This window comes from Varroa jacobsoni, unplaced genomic scaffold (genome assembly GCF_002532875.2).
Source record: "Varroa jacobsoni isolate VJ856 unplaced genomic scaffold, vjacob_1.0 scaffold_857, whole genome shotgun sequence".
Lineage (NCBI taxonomy): Eukaryota > Metazoa > Arthropoda > Arachnida > Mesostigmata > Varroidae > Varroa > Varroa jacobsoni.
The window spans coordinates 219,188-237,729 of record NW_019213759.1 but is presented as its reverse complement, the minus strand read 5'-3'; the positions used below and the strand labels follow the sequence as shown (position 1 = coordinate 237,729).

The following is an 18,542-nucleotide window of genomic DNA, read 5'->3' as shown; positions in this document are numbered from 1 at the left end:
TGAGTGCGAGGGGCAACACAGAAGTGTATACCATACCATACCATTCTGGCCGTTCTACATGGCTATCACGTTGACTTTCAAAACCATCGCGTGTGATCCTGGTGGTTTTCTCGAGGGGAAAGTGACCCCACTCCAGTGACATGGTCTTTGGTGTCTGAAAAAAGCGATGACTTCGATGCGTTTCGCCAAACGACACTAACCCTTCTGACCTCTTTAAAATCTAACCGTCATCGCAGCGCCAAACAGGCAAGTCCTAAAGTCAAAAGTGCGAATGCAAGGAACTCGTCAGGCTCTTTTAGTATGTTGCTCGTATTTTTCTCCTATACTCAGTAGAATTTTTTCGCTATCAAGTTCTTTCTTTTGGTAGAAAAGTTGATTTGGCTTTTTGTTAACGTCTAACTTTCCATTGACTAACTTGAGTTTCACGCATATCTGTTAGATGGATACACAAGAGTGTGCCTGTCAGCGGGTGGTAGTGCCGCCAACTACGCAACTTCCTCTGGGGTAGAATTCACCCACAAAGCTGGTGAGTAGAAAGAGGCACAAACAAAGAGCTGACGTGTTTCATGATTTAAGAGCAATTATAGCACAGAGCAGGCAAACTTCTTTATTTCTTGTTTGTGAATAAATTGCCGGTAATACATTGTTTTACAGCAGTCATAATTTTCAACATTTTTCCCTTCATTTGCATCTGTTGTGTAATTATGTAATGTGATTAACCGGAATACAAACTTTTATTGGTCGCACGGAGGCCCATCAATTAGTATCATGTGCCTATATCGATCGTGTTCATGTAAAGCATACAATGTAAGTATACCAACGATGAGTGCTGGGTGAGCAACTATAGACGGAGGAGCTTTCCCATTAATTCCTATGTAAGAACCAAAGTCTTAACTCGTTCGGCTGCTGTTCCTGGAATCCATATCATTTTTGCTTCATCTTGACTCAGGCAGACGGTCCAAGCACGCTCTTTTCTCGTTTTCTTGTACCAAGAACGATAGGAAAGCTGCTAGGAGTCGACTTTGTCAGTAGTTCCTAGGGAGTGGGTATCGCACCGTAGCACATCCGGCAGGCATCCCAGTGATGGCCATCGAGGGACGTCCCTCGGGCGCTCCGAAGCAGAGAGACTGTCCTATCTGTGAGCCCTCAATATCGAAAAGGACGTTTAAAGAAAGAAAAAAAACAATACGGCTGGAGAAACATGGGAATATCAAATCAGTCTGCAACCAGTTCCTTATATGTTGTAGTGCTGATATATCAATAACGAGGAGAAAACGTTAAAGCGAGTAACCTTAATTTGTATAATTTTACGAAATTTATTTAATCGGACGTATTTAAAATGGCTTAAAGACAGAAATAAATATGAATGTGCGATATAATTTTGTAATAATCAGTTTCTATACGATAGTGCCTTAGTGAGTAGGCAATGATTCCCCCATCCGCTGAAGGTAATCATCGAAAATCACCACTGTAGTTTTGCAGCGCTGTACAATAACTGACACCTCTATAGAGCGTAACATCTATATGAAAGAACGATTTATATCATTTCACCGAACGACCAATCGAAAACCAGTATAATTATCGCTTGGTATACTCGAACGGTCTTTGTTCACCTCCGTCGAAGATGTCTAACCAAGGCTGCCGTCCAGCAGACGTATACCAAAACGCTACTGTTCACTAGGAAAAAGTTATTGCTGGGTAAATTCACTAACTCGGCTTTCAACTCTCACTGTTCCATCTTTTGGCGGTGTCTTTTCTCTCTTCTGTTCTCATAGAATGCAAATTTGTTATTTTCACTCCGTCTTGTTGTTTGGCTGTTTCAGCCTCACGTGATCTCTCCAAGATGGCGGCGGAGGTTGATCAGATGGCGAAGGACTGCGAAGTATAAGGGAGAGTGATACTTCGGGAGCCGTTGTTTCAAAGGCTTTAGAGTTCGTATGTTGGCAGGGGAAAGGCGCGGCAGCATCGAGCCATCGTCACATCGCAGGTCCCGGCTTTCTTCCGCCTTCTGTCGCTCAGCTACCGTTAGAGGATAAATCACTACATAAACTGGATAGCTAGATTGAGCGACCCGAAGAAACTCTACTGTTGTTTGGCCGACTGCGTGCACCCTTATAGGCGACAGGTACAGAGAGGCTGGGTAGGCAGTATGAACATATGTATGCACGTAAAAGTTGGCTACGAAAATGAGCTACAGTGGTTTATGCTGAGGAAAGCACGAGAAAACGAAGCTGATCAACAAAAGCGCTGCCCTTGACGCAAGGAGCCGTGACGCATCTGAGAAGGTATCATTTCGTATAAAGTTAACCAGCGAACGGATGGCAGCCTAAATAATTCCCCTGGGCCAATAATCAACTAGTAGAGACATGTCGTCAGTAGGGATCGTCACTGGATAAAAATGACAAACATGACAGCTTTTGTTACGTGCGAGCAGAATAGAAGCTACAGTAGCGACATCGCTTCGCTCGAATGTATTGCACGTTATGTTTATGCGCAATTACCAACTAGCCGCGGATGCAGAATGGGTTTATGGCACATTCCTTACTTTCCTAAGTTCTAACTGATAGGTAAGTTCATGGATCTATAACGATGGTACGGACACCCTCGGCGTCGATTTTCATTGCATTTCAACGCTTACTTTGAGGTCAAATAGCACACATGATAAATGAAGCATGCATCTATATGCCTGTCGTAGATAAATATCTATTCGTTTATAGAATATTGCACTTTCTAAGTTGAGCTGCTTTTTCTACGTTGGTAGCTTATGCAGACAAGTCGACCGATTCCATATTTGTATGCCTTGTTTAAGTTGTCCTCGTAGCGCGAAACAGTCGGATAGTACACATGTGCAGCAGCTGATGGTGAAAGTCAAGCGAAAGTGTACCAGCAGATTTGCTGTTTACGAGATGCCACCCTCGTCTCTTCATCTCCATCATCATCATGGCCAGCGCAATCATCTACTACTAGCAGCGTCAGGACCTGGCCACGATCCGTTGCCAGGACTGGCCCGTTAGCTACTATTAACGACTGTTCATGTCTTGCTGTTCAATGGGCCTCTCGACATACGGCGCAGTGCACGCTCCGTCCCGGCCTAGACGCACTCGCTCTATGCATATTTATATATGAGATAGATAAGTGTACAAACGGGATGGATGTGTACTCTAAAGGCATCACTATCGCGGCCACGACTGCGGCTTCTATGCCCGGTTTATACTTAGCAGTCACCCTATAAAATATTCCCGCGCAGACAGTTCCTATAATAAAGGAATCCTATTTCCCTCATAGTAGCAGTGAAGCTGGCTGACTGGTTGGCTGGTAAGCATCAATAGAGTATTCGATGCTTGTAGTCTTTATGTGCTGGCTCATATGGAAGCAAGTCGCGGGTACTCAAGCACTTCGACAGATCCACACTCCTCGACAGGCTAACCTGAACGATGCTGGCTCTCACTAGCTTTGACTGACTGAATAACAACTGCAGGAGCGCGTCTTCCGATTACGAGATGCGTGTTAGACAAGGAACATTTCGTCTTCAAGGGATGCCAGATTGGGCACAGATTGTGGCTAGAAATGAACGTCGCAGCAGCTCTCTGGAGGCAGCTAGAACATACGGCGATAGATGAACCAGTAGCTGGATAACAGTCAGAGGCATACGATCCAATATTTCTAATACAGAGATGGCGCTAACAAGCCGAAGATGAAACCAACGTACATAATAAGCGAAAATGCACTCCGTCCAGCATATCTATCATACTTGGGTCTGATTTAGGATTGTCGCTTATCGCGAATCGTTGCGGTAATGCGTAGCGTACAAACTAATCCTTCATGTACGTATGTGAGTACAGCGGACGACGTTGATACTGATGACGGGCAGTCGCTGTACGTATTGCTAGAGAACTGCTAAAGTCAACGAACGAGCAAAGGCGGAAGAATATCGTTGGCCGAAACGCTTACTGCTGAAAGATGTAGCAATCCTAGAGGGATGTGAGGAAATTTCCACCGAGTCTGTCGAATCTCGTGTATGAATATATTAGATTATGTAATCGAACGGCCTGAACATTTTCTTCGCAGCTAAAAGTGATCCAAAAAAGAGCAAGAGATCATCGCCTAATGACAGCCAGCAGGCAGTAACATACAAGGACGTACAAGATATATAGTATATACTGCACGGCAATTCGTCTTGTGGTGATATATATTGTACATAATAGAAAAACATAGTTAGGTAGCAACAGCGACTGGTTTATTTTTGTGTATTAAGTTCCGTATTTAATTATGTTCGCTAGGTACGAACATTCGCTAGGGCCAGCAGCGTTACTAAGTTCTGCTAGCTCTGATTATCTTTGATGTCGCGGATATTATAAATCGTTAGCCGGAATAACAGATTTGTGAATAGTCGTTTGTTCAGGCTGAACGGCCTAGGCTGCGCAGAGTCAACGAGGCGATTCTGGTTTTCCATATTTAACCGTTGTTGATGCTCGCCACTAACGATTCGGGTGTTGCATAGAGTATTTGCTGTTTGGACGTTTGTTTGAAATGGCGTTCTATTAGAGTGCGCGGCCACAAGGAGGTTACGAAGGATTAGATTAAACGACCAGTTCGGGATCTGGGAATTTTTAGGAAAAATCGAGATACAAGAGGCGGAGAGAAATTCGTAAGCTTGCACCGACAGCAACAACGACGATAGCAACATGATGGCTGGACTGAACGTCGATAACATGGCATCGGCCATTGGCCTCATCGCGTTTGACCTGCAGCGAACACCAGTTTGTTGTTGCTACTGCACCCATTAGATTGGTCCTGCTGGCGAAACTCGAGAAGATTATCGGCCTAACATCTTAGTACGTGGTCCATATGCACTGATGTGGTACTGAGTTGCAAGTTGTCTATGAAAGCACAGTCGCAAAGCAGCGGTACCAACAGTCGAATATTTAGCTAAAATCAGTCAACGGAAGAGAAGATAGGTTCTGAAATATATATACAAAGTTAGCCCACACAACAACAACAACGACGACAACAATAAGAACGCTACCCGTGTTGCTGCTAAGGTCTGGGCTGCTGGTGGAATTAGCAGGCGCGATTTTTGGGGGGTCTAAGCCGAAGTTACAACGCTTTCACTTTTCCTGACGGAGTAGCCGGCATTTCTGTATTAGTTGCGATGCTATGGGTTGTCTAAGCATGTGTACAGACAAACAGACACGAGCCGGTGTATACCGTTATGCATCAGACAACCAACCGAATGACCTTTACGCAACCGCTCTTGAAGCTGTCCTGCGAACAACGATAACAGACCTCTTAGATAAAAAAAAAAAAAAAAAAAAAGAAAAAATCAGAAAGAAATCGAACTCATGATTAGAACTTAGTCAGCTGTTTGGCCAGCAGAGGTCAATTGCAATGAAAAGTTCATGCAAAGATGGAATGGCATCTTAGAAGGTGTTCGAACACGCAGATTTAGGGACTGATTTTGTTGTGCCTGCCTATTTACAGGGTGCTAAACTATGCGCCTTTAGCCTTTTTGGTGCTGAAGTGTGGCACAGTGGTACGATGCATAGTAATGCTAGTACAAAGTTTACGACGCAACGGTGCATCGATCATGCAAGGGTGTTTACCTCATATATGACTATTCCTAACGTCACTAACCTTTGTGACGGTCGGTGAGGTCCTGTAGTAAGCGCAAATGCTGTTCATTCTATTAGTTCAGGTGATTAAGCTGCGAGTCCGTTGAACCAGTAGCGAATGTTTCGGTTTTAAAAAGTTTAAGGGTGTATAAAACAGAGGGCGCGACCTGGGTCGACCCCAGAATCTTCATAGTGTGACACGCCTGCGAATCCCAGATGCTTGTATGATGCTATCGTTCGACTGAGAACGAATACACGTCTTGCAGACAGGACATTATGGACAAATAGCAACAACAACGTTAAATAAATAGACTCAAAATAACGTCTACTTCACTCATAGAAAGTGAGGGAATTAGTTCTTTTTGTGAATCTGTATAGATTTTTGATGATTTAAGTGCTAGGCCCAACTGTAGGTAAACAAAATCAAGATCATTGTCAGATCTTCATAAAAGAAACGAAAGCTCAGGCATCGAGTTATAGTCTGCAATAACATTTCGTCACCTTCATAGTGACAATTATAATACCTTATAATCATTTGATTATGGCCCATTATGGATAAACTATTTAGGGAGTGCAGGCCACGCAATGATTTTGCTCTACTCATTTCATATAATTATCTACATCGTTCGCTCTTTGCTTTCATTTATTTACTTACTAGTGGTAAAGCCGCTTCATTGCTTGTTCATAATTGTTCGGTAAACAGGACACGTAGAGATCACAGTACAAATTCAGATGCAAGTTAATGCCGTCGTGTCCTCCGAGGTGCGTGCTGGCGAAGGACTCGCCCCCTAACAAGCCACTGAGTCGAATGACGAAATGCTGCTTCCCTGGATGAAAACCCCTCAGAGCCTCTCAATAGCTCGTCGAGCGCTCATGCCACGACGGCAGTAGCGAAATCAAATTTATGTCGATTTTGTGGAAATTGCCGGCACAAATAGCCATCATCCCCAGCGAATAAAGTCAACCACTTTGTAGTCTACTTTTAGTCGCTTCTTGGCCACGAAAATCCCGAAAAGCACTGCATCCATCTTTACAATAGCCTTCCTCATCTAACCCACTGGTCGCCGTCCAAGATCCGGTCGCGTCTTCTAAAACCTGAGCGATTCCTAGCTGGCGGTGCACAGGGTAGCTAATGCCACAGCTAATGTAACAGCACAACTACTACCTCGGGCAATAATGAGCGGACGACGCTGGGCAGCAGCAGCGGCGGCAGTTGGGCCAGCAGATCAAGCGAACTATTTGGTGCCGCCGCCAACGCTGCATCGATATTGTACTATTTCTAGGCGATGAAGTGAGAGAGGTTTGCGACTTCGTGGAATTTTAAACTTGTCAGCGCGCAGTCCATCGACTGCAGCTTCTGCTGCTATCGCTGGCTATGGCGAAGCTGCCGGCAGCGTTCGGCACGAGGCCGACAAAATGTTTAAAGTGACCCTAACAATGCGACTGAGCACACGCCTAAGACATGCCCGGTCGTTAAAGCTTCACTCTGCGAGAGGCAGAAGGAAAAGAGCGTGGAAAAGGCGGGAATGGATAACCATGAATAGGTGCCAAGACAAGCCGTATCATAAAGAATTCGCCAATGGAATAGAAAATTTTTTACCGGGAAATTCATACACGTTGAGCGACTCATTATACGAAGTCCACTACGGATGGGGCAGATATAGCTGCAGTGTTTCGGCAACCGGTCGAAGTTGGCTAGAGTTTTCAACGTAAATAGAGCAGACGGAATGAAAAACAGTACCTCATTCGTGCCATCCATGCTATCGAGATCGAACGCAAACATCTAAACCGAAAAGAAGCAACCTGTGCACTAGCTGATGTGAATGTTACCTTTTTTTAAAAGTAAAACTCGTAGCTGTTAGTTAAACGTCGAACGTTAAGGCCATCCTCATAAAGAAGACAAGCATTTAGGCTTTTTTTGCGAACTAAACCTGGCTAACACTGGCCCGCTACAGGATCCGGCAACCCTATAATTTTGTATTCGACTAAAAATATTATGCCAACATTAATATTTTTACAAAATCCACCGCGTACGTCTGCTATATCGATGTCGATCGCTGACGGCCTGATAAAATATAGCAGAGATCTGATTACGTATCAACGTATAATGTACGCTTTTTGTCATATCACTTCTGTCCAGAGCGTAATACATACTGTTTATCTATATCGTTTACATTAATCAAATGTATATATATATATATATATATATAGCTAGCTAAAATGGCCTGACACTATCGTGACATCACATAATAAAGGAACTTAATATTTCGAAAAATACTCAGCCCTGATCGGCTCAGATGTGAATGGATCATGGCGGATAATTTTATAAATTTCAAATCGTTCGGACTTAATACCTCGATGGCAACAGAAATACCCGGTTGAATTTTTACCGGGATTTCTACGCGTTTCTATCGGCTACAATAAAATATTTACGCAAACATGTTCGTATATTTATCCAATACGATCTAATCCATTTTGAGTGCGTGTATTTCTATTATATCATTGCATCTGGCGAGTCCCCCTTCCATGTTTGCTCACACAAACGATTAGGCCTGCTATAACATTATTCAGCAGTGATTGTATGTATAGAAAATACATAATGGTAATACGACAACGTGGTCGTTGGCGTATTTTTACGATAGATAAACGGACCGCCGTTGATAAGTTGTTAGGACCGCATAAATCAGACATCGTCGACATGACGTAGTAAATGTTTTCGTATTTAGGTAACTCAGCGAATGTTATTTGTGCTGTCATTTTCATCCTCGTACATTGTTCTATATAGCCAGCTACTGGTCAGAAGAGCGAGTGGTAACAATCATAACACACACATATATAGCAATGGCCATATGGAATTATCACTTATCAGGAGTCTCGAGCGGGGCCATTTCAAGTAATTACCTCTCACAAAGTCATTTGTTGACATGTCCGTTGCAGGCAATGTGTACAATAGCAGACGACAGAAACTTCCTCCTACAATACTTCAACGCTTATTTTTAAGGCAAGTGAGACGACAGTTTCTGGTGATCCTGAAGCGATACGACAACCCAATATTGACATAATGATTTTCTATAATCTAATTTTATTGACATACGTTTTACATATTCATATGGTGGGTCGAAACAGCGACGTCCCACTTCTACTAACCCGATTACTGTCGCGTACACACAGTTTCGCTAATAACAATCGCTTGAATCGTAGGGGAGCACTGTTTTTACGGGGTATTTAGTTCTATTGCGAATGCACACTCGTCGTGACCTCTAGAAAACCGGGTTGAAGTCATGTAAGTTATTACAATACCCGGCACAGGATGTACGATCGATACTCGCGGCTTAGAATTAGGACCGTACCAATCTGTCTAATAGTGAATACTACTGGCTGGCCTAGCAGCTATCCTTACACAACGGTCAGACATTACCGGACAACTGCACATTTAAATAAACAGAAAATTATGTTTTTTATTGTCCGATCCTCATTGGGTTCACAGTGAAGCGTCGTTTTAACACAGCTTCGCTGGAACATATATATATATACACCTATTGAAATAGGCAAATATAGACATCAAGTGAGAAAAAATTGACTTTCTTTGTCATCGGTCTGAACGAGCACCTAGCTCCGGGGCAGGTCTTTCTCGCGTATACAATACCCAGGCTAGTACCGTGTCGACGTGCAGATTGTACGCAGCATTGTTTTTTTATAAAGCAACTTATCTTTTTCATAGCGATATTGCCAGACGGGTCTTACAGATTCTGTAATTTCTAAATTGCAATGTTTGCAACTTTCGTTTCTTTCATATTTAGCCAATACTCCGCAGTAATATCTAATTGTCAGAGACAAATCGAAATCAGACGGCGTAGGAACACAACCGTGTGTTATGACACTGAACCTGACTTGATATTATCAGCGACACTTCTTCGAATCCAATATACCGTATACGTACACCGATATATAATACGAGTATACCAATCGATCTTCTTCAAATCGAGCGTTTGACTGCAGTGATCGATATAAACGGTATTTCAGCAACGACTCCGATGCCGCCTAGCCTTTCAAAGCTGAAACTAGACTTCTACATCTACGAACAAGCGATGGCTACCAGGTACTTGCACTTATCAAGAGTTTTTCTTTCTTCTTTTTTTTTGGCATGCATCAATAAAACATGACTACGAAATGGCAGATATTCTAGCTGTTTGGCATCTCGCTAGAAAGGGTGTCCGTGTTTTCCGTGCACCATTGGCTATCGTATCAATACTCGCCCTGCTCATGGCGGCCAAACCAGCACTAGTTCGTTACTCGTGTAGTCGGGAAGTCGCTAGCTTGTAACACGTTGCATTCCAAAATCGTATAGCCCAGCCCATCGGTCTTGTGGCACCCCCACCGCCAATTCTCTTGAGGTGAAGGTGGTGGCGCCGATGACCTAATGCAACTATCAATGAAGTGGATTGTCGGTGGCCGCAGTAGTCGCAGTAATCGTCGGCGCGTCCAACTACGAAGCACGAAAGACTGTGTAGCCGTGGAGGAAGTGGAAGCGAGAAAAGGACGGAGAGCAGCGACTGGCATTCAGCTCTAGCCAGACATGAGATGATGTGCTCGAACGTACAATCCCCATTTCACATCATCACAGTGATGTCCCTGAAGCCTACCCGCCCGCCCGCCCGCCCGCCGGCCGGCCGGCCGGCCCGCCTGGCTGGCTCGCTGGCTGGCTGGCTGGCTGGCTGGCTGGCGAACCGCCGGCCGCTAGTAACCGCTCTCACTTTTTCGGTCAATCTGACACGATGAGGGTGAGCTGCTTGGCGCGCGCGCTCTAGCTCGGACGTCTGCAGCCTGCCTCATTTTGATGTTGCAGTGGTCCTGCGCGGTAGCTGCATCCGATGATACATGCGTTTGCGACGACGAGGAGCAAACAGATCTCCTCTTCGGGTCGTCGGGCCGATCTTCATCTTAGTGACAGCAGCTGAAAGATGCAGTCCGCTCTCAATAGTACTTTGCTCGTAGCGGAGCTTTTACTTGAAGGCGCTGTTATTGTTGCATCGAGTCGCATTTGTTCGCTGACACAGTTTGACCGATCCTCGGCGTCGGAGTACGACGGCCAGACTCTTCGGCCTCTAAATGACGTCTGAAGGTCATCTGCTGCTACTGCTGCTGCAGCCAGCAACGGGTACGCAGGCCTATTGCAACAGGCTGGCCAGGTTGCGCCTCCTCTTTTGTCTCCCCCTTATCGCTCTTAAACCCAAAAAATATAGTTAGAGGAGTCTATCAGTTGCTGGGGAGCACGACATGAGGGGGTAATTTTTAAATGGAATTAGATCAATTCAGGTTACGATAGCCACATTATGGTTGGTTAAGGCCACGATCAACTAGCTGACCGTTTCGAAGCAGCCGCGACTAGCCCTGAAAGCAGTGAGCGTCCGGCACGAGCCAACCGATCGGGCATTACTGATCCAACCACGATGCTCCTAAAGGATATCATGTAGTGTTACTGTGTCGGCAGCTTGTCTAACCGACCTCCTAAACTACATGTGTCCTATTGCATATCACGCGTTGAGTACAATATAGCGATGCATAACAAGCAACAGAGTGAATGTGAACAGATACGGACGAAGCTGGAGGCTTGTCATGCGCGGGGGTTTAGCTCCTTGATCGTATCGTACTCGCCTTCCACTCGCCCCACCATGAATGCATCTGGTCATTTCGAAGTCACTTGGCTGTGTTAGGCGGGAATGGTTGCGAAATACAAAGTTAGTATGGGAATAGCGGTAATTTCAAGCCGTAATACTTTAGTGCAACAGTAGCGAATAGAGTGCCGAAGATTGTAGTCAAAAAGGTCTTCAAAACGCAACGACGATATGAATTTAGGGCTATTAGAGAGTTAGGGAAATACCACAGGGAAGAACTGTTCCTACGAACAGCTCGGCTGGAGCATTACACTGAACAATTTTGTATAGTACAGGTAGAGTCAAATCAATAACACGCGATTGTATCCTCACTCCGCTTGAGCTTGAATACATTTTGGCCATATCTCAAATGTAGATTGGCGCTATTCGCAGTGATGTTTTCACTGGTGAATCCGCTCAATTTCACAGCACGCATATTGATACGGCCAGCGGGAGGGTAGTCAATAACCATGACGTATTTTCTATTTTAGCCGGCGACGGCCGAGGTTTCTGCAATGATCCGTTAGAATGGCAAACAAGGAAGAGCTCAGCAAATCTGACGAGAAACTCGCGTGAGAGTTCTCCCGAGCGAACTTGTTGTAAAGACATCGTTCAGGCTCAAGATCATTCGGTCTACCCGATGCTCCCATCGGGGGCCCTTATTGAGGCATACGAAAGCCTCAATGTATTGAAAACTTCGCACTCAAAAAAAAAAATAAGAGAACCCCTTCGTTTAGCGTCGAATCTTAAAAACTGATCTAAGCACCAATATTTTAATCGACGTAATCGCTCGTAAGACCTTTGTCCGAAATCTACAGCTAGATTAAATTTACTTTTATCTCAACATTAGATAAGGGTGTAAGCCGACAACCGTCAGTGAAGCTTTGCCTCAAACCAATTAGCATTCGTTTAAGTTAGTCGACCGGATCGAGTCGGTCTTCTCGCGACCTTGGACTCTCCGCTTTTGTCGCTTCTTTTGTGTACGACACTGTTCGTGAAGTGGGAGTCGTTGGAGGGAGAAATCGTGTTGACCATGAGAGCGCATGGTGACCACTATGTGTATACCTATAATCATTATGATGCAAGAAGAATCGAGTGTACTCCCGGGCCATAGAGGATGGTTTAGGACACAATACGAGGCTAGCATCATCCAGCACCATAGCCATGACTGGTTACCAACGTATGAGATATAAACTAGAGTGCAACCTCACAGCTGGTTGAGGCGGCCTGAATCAACGGCTAGCGGTAACGATGTCCTTTTTTAGAGTATATAGCTTTTCTTTCTCAATTCGGCTTCCTAACCTGAAAGTGGCCATCGCGACTATTCATGTAATATCATCGGGAAACGTGGTTGTTGTTTCTATCCTAAGATCACCGCTATTGATTCGGGAGCGTATGGAAGCGAGAGCGTTGGATTTGGCCGTATCTGTACATCCGAATATAAAAAAGGTTTGCATCTTTCCTTTACCCTTTATTCCCTAACTAACTTCTTCTCCATAGAGTTAATACGACGCCCTTATGTAGCCATAATTCAATAAACATGCAAGAAGATGCTTACAAATAAAATTATGTAGAATGAATGCTGATTCCGAAGATGTTGGGTGACTGTTCTACGGAGTCGACAATATAGATAAAATAGAACCAGCTACGGCCAGTGCAGTTTATAACATTTAGACAACAAGATTCAGTTAGTATTAAACCTACGTAGGAAAATTATATTCAGCAGCGTACAGCTCCCCTAGCCGTGTAACTTTCGCCTACTGATCCAAATTCCAAGAATGTATAGCCATATTTTTTGTGTTGTTTGCCTAAGCACTAGCGACTTTGCTCCCGATACAGCGAAGGAACTAACGCTGCAATATAGGAAGGTGGGGTGCCATATCCCCTTTCTAGTACTCTCTCTAGTTTTCCTTTTATTTTTTCTTTTTTTTTTTGCTGCTGCGCGCACGAAGCTATGGACTCTGTTGTGTACACTTCGACTCCCATCGAGTGCAATTCATCCGCCATTCCTAACTATTACATTAACGAAGTTCAACTACTGTTACCTCTCACTCAGTGGCCACGTTTAACCTCCCCGCTTCGACTACCCCCCCCCCCTCCCAGATCTAGATCGCTCAACGCAGCTTGAGGAGCTGTTTCCTGGCCAGTGGGTGGCGAGGAACTTCAGTTGAACTGGCGCGGAGCGTAGTACGATTGGCACGGGCTTTGCACTCTATCCACAATTGCGTCTGCTAGTGGTAGTCGTCATAGTAGCTGATCCTCTTCGCTGCCCCAGCTTAGTGGAAGCCGAACACCGTCCATAGGGCGTAGCTTCGTCCGCTGATCGCCAGTAGCATCACCGTCGCATCTCGTTTGCCAATATACAGGACTACAGAACGGTCCGATCTCAGCGAGTGGGTGGTGGAGGCGGCTGTTTTTAGGCGCGGCCACAACAGAAGAGGCGGTAGCAGCAGCAGCGGTAGCAGTAGGTGCGTTGTAGATTTTCGCTATTTTTTGTTTCATTCTCTGTTCTTGCTTATTGCTTGCTGCTTTTTGAAAATATAAATTAGCGGAAAATTCGTCACTTTCTCGAGCATTACTGAGACCATTGCAGCAGAATTAGGCCGCCACTGTCACAGACCCGAGAGTCGCGACCGAACTGTTTTTCACTGCGGCGTCCGCGAGTCTGAGCAGTTTCGTCGGGGGAAGAGCCTTGGATGGAGGTATCATCGGGGTGTTTGGTTTGAGGTACGACCAAACAGCGACCACTCCCGTGATCGCTCCGGCGACTGAGACGCGTTGCTTTTGCCGTTGTGGAGAGCTCGTTTTATAGGAGGCGGGGGCGCACCTTCTCGTTGGAAGGAAATGCCTGGCCCGGACTAAAGTAAGCAGTACTTGCTACGGCGTGGTGAGGTGGATTTGCAACACAAAAAAAATTCAAAAACCACCCAACAAAATGTAGAAGAGAAAACGAACGATGGTCAAAGACAGCAAGTATCTAGACTTTCTCCTCTGCATCGAAAGTGAGACAGGCGGGGACTGAGACAACAATGAACAAAACTCCCTGAAGCACTCCGAACTCTTGATGTGAGCGCAGCATCAACAGGAACTATGCTAGCAGCAAGAGATGAACGTCTTCCGACCTCGGCTCTGTGTAGTACCTAGCTGTGATGGCTTTCCGCAACTCCTCTTGTGCGCGTCAGCGGCCACTGGCGAGTGGATAATCGGGACCGTTTCCGGCGAAACTCGCCGGCGCAAACCAGCGCGTCAACTATTTTACTGTCTCCACATCTCTTCCCTCCTTCCCCCCACTCTATCTCTCTCGTTCTGGTCGAAGAAGCGCTATTAGACAAGCAGTGCTAGTAATAGTAATGGTTGTCATACTATGGCTGCCGTAGCCGACAAGAAAACACCGACCGACCGACCAACAGCGGCGGCGGGCCTTGCGGGCTCCACACCCTCCTCGGAACTCGCGTCCACAGCCGCGCCCAAATAAAATAAACGGGGAAATTTAAAGTTAGCGACGAGTGGGGTCTGGTTCAGCTCTCATCGGCTGGCGGGCGCGCGTAGTTAAACCGCTACTACTGCTGGCGCCACCGCCGCCGGCGCCATTGACCGAAAATTGTTGAACGCACTTTCGCTTTTCGTGTCACTACCACGAATGCTAATAAGTGAAGTTAGATAGCCAGTCGCCGACTACCTCAACGCGACGATAGGACAGCAAACAGCGTGAAGGGTGTTTAGTGAAATTTCTAATTTATGACTGCGACAACACTCGACGGCTGCGCTAGTGTTTCGCAGCGCCCCACGGCAATTGCGCCGCGACAGCGGAGCGCAAGCTGCTTTATCGCTTCTACCGCAACGGCTAAGTTGCGCACCCGGGTTAGACTATATTTTGGACCAACTACCACGTTCTTCGACTGACCGGAACCGTGGGGTCGCGGGTGGAAGCCTTAACAAATGTTAAGCGGCTGATGGAGGATAAGCAGGCAAATGACAAAAGCAAAGCTACCGCTACCAACGACGAATTTTTGTGTGAATTGCATAACAGGGCGGAGTGGTATTTATTTATTTCTTTCATTTTTTTTTTGAGAAAATCAAGGGACTGTTGCTTTTTTGTAGCCGGCATTTAAGATAATCGAGTTTCAATTTGACATAAATTATGGCTACATTTATTATTGTTTAACTACGCTCTTCCGGTGCCGTTTCACAGGCCAGCAAAGAATATGCGCGGTCACAAATGTGACTGGGTCACTTGGTCACTTGGTTGAATTTTGTGGTCCCGATATGCCCAAGAGCCCCCTTAGCTCGATGTATGCTATATATAACAGACGAAATATCGCTCATTTACGCCGATTAGACCCGTTCAGGGTGTTTTGAGTTGTAAGTGTGTGGTATTACTGCGGCTATTGCTAGATCAACGTTTCAAAAAAGCAGGCTAAACGCTCGCCTAAGTGTCCGACTTATCCAATAGCGAAATATCCGAACATTTCACTGGTGTTAGGCACTGATTTTTTGCCTGCCAGATTTGACCAATTAGTTATGCGGGGAATACCAGGCTCAAAGCAGGTAGACACAGCGACGATAGGCTAGGTAGAAATTCCAGGCACTGGTGCTTAACGAGGTGGCTGGGTAAGGACGATGGCGGACCTGTACGCCACTACTGCAGCGTGTCTAACAAATGCATCTGATTAGTTCGAAGAATAATTATTTACCAATCTAGGTAATATCTAGCAGCGGTCAGACACGACGCCTGACGAACATTCAGCTGCGACTGAACCGACCGAAGCGATCTGGTAGACCGTGCCACGACACGATACACGCAGATACAATTGATGTCACTAAAATAAAAGTCGTTGTACGGTCATCAAGTGCACCTTCGCAGTAGTGGCAAAATAAGCACAATAGCGTTCAGTTTGTTAAACAAATCGCATATCCGGAGTAGATACAATAAAAAAAAAAAAAAAAAAGGGGTAGCGGATATTGTTAACGACCCTGCGTACGTAGTTATAGTCACATGTAGCATAATAGTGGTAATAATCACCGGTATGATTGTTTCTTTTTTAAACTGAAAACAGATCAGTAAAGTTGATTTTCCAGCCCTTAGAAATGCGCATCAGTACCCCCATCGCCGGTCTGACTGCCTGTTTCCTTGTAACAATGCTCGGCCACCATGGGGTTGGCTGGTGCGGGCTCGACAACAATTGAAGATGCAGCAATTCTCTACAGACGGGCGCAGGAAGAAAAAAACTACTGGGCGGGACCCGAACTGTGTGCGTTCCCAAAAGTCACTTTTGCGTCCTAACTAGCCCTATCAAAGACATCAGGAGATAGCTAACTCTTCGTCAGAGAGAATGACGAGAAGTCAAAGCAGGCAGGCGAAAGGTGCTCAAGCAGCCAATAGAATTCTAAAGCAGATCTGTATTATGATAGATATCAGATGCAGAATTCCTTGATGAGCGTCGAACTGGCAAAGGCTGTCGTCTATACAAATACGGCATTGAACGGCTAACATTCTGGCTATCAAAACGAGGCAGCACTCAATTAAAAGCCGTAGTTTAAAATATCGATTTCCCGTGCACTTCCCAGTAGGGCAATGCTATGTTCGCTTAGAAAAACGTACACTCATTCAAAAGAAGAGATTCGATTGAGAGACACAGCAGCGGCGACGGTGGCAAATCTTATATCGTACGGTCTGTGCCCTAGGCGAAGCGTACGTCTAGGTGGTGAGGCAACCTGAATGCAACGCAATCCAACTCCTTTACTCAACAGTGGAGAGCCCATCTGAGCAAAGCAGATATGACCGTGTCTGGTATATGGCCTCGACCCAAATTACCGCGACGACTTCTGCAAATGCTTTTACTGGTATGGTTATCGTTGCCGCTACAACGGCCGATTGAGATAGAACTTGTCTTCCCATATGCTGAACACGCCATACACGTTTGGGATAGAAATGAACAAGTAGCACTCCTCACGATTGGTGGTCAAACCGTATCAATGATGGCTGAGGCGGCGGCGGCGGCGGCGGCGGCGGCGGCGCCAGCAGGTAACGATGTGGTAGACGAGGTTGCGGGGGCTGGCGATACAGTAGAGATGCTTGAATTTCAGGGCAGGAAACAAATGGGTACGGGCGATGGCGGGGTCATATATTGTTGCGATGTTGTCATCGTCGTGCCTGATTGTTCATTTATTGCGCTCACCAGATCCCCTCTTGTAGAAACAAACCTCGCTTTTTTCGTAACCAGTTGGGCACTGTCCGCAGTTTGCTAGCGTCTGGCAGGCGGCAATGCGCTGCGGATGGACAGACATCACAGACAACGCTTGCGACCGAAGCGCTGCGACTCATTCCTTTTCTGCGACTTAGATGGTGGCAGCGTCCGAAACGCCAACAATGATATTTACTCGAGTAGTTCCTTTAAATCGCAGCAGGAATAGAACCCGGTGCACATGTGCTCGCAAACATAGAAACTCAAAAGGGGCCGCAGCGTAAGGGGGCTTTCGCTGTCGCCGCTGTTGTTATTGTCGGTGCGGCGAACCCAACAACCTCATTGCCGTCATTAGAATCAACGGCATCGTAGCAGTAGCGGCGGCAGTCACATCATTGTCAAGCAAAGGATCGATGTGTGTGTGTGTGTGTCTGTGTGTGTGTGTGTGTGTGTGTGTGTGTGTGTGTGTGTGTGTGTGTGTGTGTGTGTGTGTGTGTGTGTGTGTGTGTGTGTGTGTGTGTGTGTGTGTGTGTGTGTGTGTGTGTGTGTGTGTGTGTGTGTGTGTGTGTGTGTGTGTGTGGGTGTGTGTGTGTGCGTGCGTGCGTGCGTACGTGCGTGCGTCGTGCCTGCCCTGTCGTAGTTATGAGCTCCCCCTCCTACTCTCGTGAGTTCTCCCTGCTGTGTGAGCGTGTATCGCATTTTTGGTTGCCTTTTTTCGTTGCAGCCTGATTCATCGACAACAACAGCACGTCTCTGCGCCAGCAACGTCAACGCATCTGTGCTTCTAGCTATGCCTGCTTACTTTACAACGCGACGGGGACCACGTTGAACGAGAGGATGGAAAAATGGGGTGGGGAGGGAGGTGAACATCAACCGAAAGTAGCAATGCTGGGTGAGGAGCACACAATGAAACAGTTCGAACTTTTGTGACTGAGCCAGAGAGTAGTGGGCTTTTCGTCGCTTCATTAACGGTCACAGCGGTAATGGCGACTGCGAGCTGGTAGCACAAGGATATCGCCGGACGGATACATCGGCAACAACAAAAACAACAACGGCAGTAGCATAACGTTCGCTCCTGTCGCTGTATCTCA

At 46.0% G+C, this 18,542-nt stretch overlaps 1 long non-coding RNA gene across 1 annotated transcript in view; it reads left to right on the top strand.

The window, feature by feature from the left end:
• Positions 1-18,542, top strand: part of LOC147752955 (uncharacterized) — an 85,675-nt gene that overhangs the window by 18,298 nt on the left and 48,835 nt on the right. The window contains exon 2 of the long non-coding RNA XR_015312682.1: positions 8,550-8,613. This is a non-coding gene — a long non-coding RNA (uncharacterized LOC147752955). The remainder of the gene's footprint in view (positions 1-8,549; positions 8,614-18,542) is intronic.